This window comes from Zea mays, chromosome 8 (assembly GCF_902167145.1).
Source record: "Zea mays cultivar B73 chromosome 8, Zm-B73-REFERENCE-NAM-5.0, whole genome shotgun sequence".
Classification (NCBI taxonomy): domain Eukaryota; kingdom Viridiplantae; phylum Streptophyta; class Magnoliopsida; order Poales; family Poaceae; genus Zea; species Zea mays.
The window spans coordinates 113,441,084-113,443,619 of NC_050103.1; positions in this window are offsets into that span (position 1 = coordinate 113,441,084).

Consider the following 2,536-nt stretch of genomic DNA (forward strand, 5'->3'; position numbering starts at 1 on the left):
CTCGCCCCGTCCAACCATGCCCGGCCGCGCCCGGCCCCGCCGTGGTCGCGCCGGCCGCGCCTGGCCTCGCCCCGCGCTCGCCGGCGTCCCGCCCGGCCCCGGCCGCCCCGGCGAGCCCGCCCCCTGCTCGTCGCCCCCGACCGTGCCTGGCCTCGCCCCGCGCCGCCCGGCCTCGCCCCGCGCTCGCCGGGCCTCGCCCGCCGGCCCCGGCCGTCCCGGCCATGGCGGCTCGACGCGCTCCCCTGTCCGCGACGTCGCCGTCGCCCGTGTTCGCCCGCCCGCCCCGGCGTGCCGCCGGCGTGCCCTGCTCGCGTCGTGATGGCCTCGGCGCGGCCTCGAGCTTGGCCAGCGCGCGGCCCCGACGCGTGCGCGACTCGTTCGCGACACGATCGTCTACCCCGAGCCACCCGTCTACCCCCCTGTGCATTCCGTGCGTAGTGATCGTGTTATGTAATCAATAAATGGAAACCCAAATTAGAAATTGTTTACGTTAGTTAATACATGTAAGTAATTATCTACCTCATCCAATGTCGATCAACTGAAAATGGTCATGATTCGAGTTATGCATGTAGCTAATCCTTTTGTTAGAACTAATTGGAGCTAAGTAGAACTAAAGCACGTAGCGTCTAGTTATTCGTCTACCCGTAATGCGCCTCGAGCATAAGCCTTGACCCTCGCGAGACCTTTCCCCGCCTCTTTCTAACCATGGTAAATTCATTATCGTATGTGATATTCTATGCATATTTACTTTATTTGTTCTCTTGTATGGTGTACAGTTTGTTTCCTAATTTGAATGGATCGATGTATGTATGCTTGCAATCGCATAGAGAACGATTCGGACGAGGAGCCCGAAGAACTCGCAGGAGAAGCCCCTGAGCAGCAGTCGGTTGGTGGAGGCAAGTGTCCCTTGACCTATCTCTGTCCTATTCATTCTTTAATTCACCTCCCGCATTACACATTTATGCCTAAGGATTGACTAGTTTTGTTATCCATGTCCTTGTTTACCTATTTGGGTTGGATTATTATTGTTTAGCTTTATGCTATTGCTCAACTATAATCAATGAACATGATGAGATTATTTATGATACGCTGTTTTCCCTTCTCTTATTATGATGTTATACTTGTGGCCTTTAAGGGGGCTCGAGCGGTTTCTCGAGTGCCTCTCCGTAAGGACCTGTTCTTTGGATGACCGCCCGGGAAAACAGTGCAACCATGAGGGTGGAATGGGGTGCCCTTAGCTGAATAATTAGAGGATCCGGGGTGTAGATCACTTAGCCGTCGTGCCGTCAATGGGGCTCGGTGTATGCGGCTCGCTCTGCCAAGTTTGGGTTCGCCCCTTGGGGAGGAGTGCGGTGCATTTAGGAAACCTAACAGGTGGCTATAGCCCCGGGGAATCTTTGTAAAGGCTACGTAGTGATGCCCTGCTGGGTCACCTTGGTAGTGATCAATGGAGAGTCATGATCTCCGGGCAGAAAGGGAATCACGGCTTGTGGGTAAAGTGCACAACCTCTGCAGAGTGTTTGAAAACTGATATATCAGCCGTGCTCGTGGTTATGAGCGGCCAAGGGAGCTCCAGTGATTAGTGGTACTTGATCAGAGACATTTTGGGTTACAGGTGGCAATGAGACTGATGGTTCTTGGTTTTGACTATGGTGCTGGTAAGTGGTATCTTTTCCGTTTGGAAAGGGTACATCGGGCTAATAACTTGGGTTAATGCTAAAACCTGGCTTTCTAGTAGTAAATAATAATCTGACCAACTAAAAGCAACTGCTTGACTTATCCCCACATAAAGCTAGTCCACTACAGCCAAACAGGATACTTGCTGAGTATGTTGATGTGTACTCACCCTTGCTCTACACACCAAACCCCCCCATCCCCAGGTTGTCAGCATTGCAACCCCTGCTCAGGAGAAGATGAAGCTGTGGAAGGAGACTTCCAGGAATTCCAAGACTACGACGAGTTCTAGGCGTGGGTTAGCGGCAACCCCCAGTCGGCTGCCTGTGAAGGCCGCGTTTATCTACGTTTCTTTTCCGCACTTTGATTTATTGTAAAGACTATGTGGATGTCTCAGACATATGATGTAATCGACTATTATTCCCCTTTTCAATACTATTTGAGCGTTGTGTGATGATGTCCATGTTATGTAACTGCTATGTATGTGAATTGCTGATCCTGGCACGTACATGGTTCGCACTCGGTTTGCCTTCTAAAACCGGGTGTGACATTATGCCTCATAAATGATGATTTGTTTGCCATTCATATATAGATATCATCATTCATTAAATACTTCCTTGTACTGCTAATGCTTCTTTTCAAAGTGTTTTATCGACTAGTTTTAAAAGGAAAAGAGATAACAAAAAAGGAAGTCTCCACAAATGATGAAAATAAGAATACTAAGGTGACACCACCACAGATAGTAAGATCTATCAAATTGGTATAACAAATGGTACGTTCTATATGGTGGTAAGTATTCTTAGGCATAAGTTAATTCATTGCAAATTTGTCATGAAACTCTTAACTCAATTGAAAGTGCATG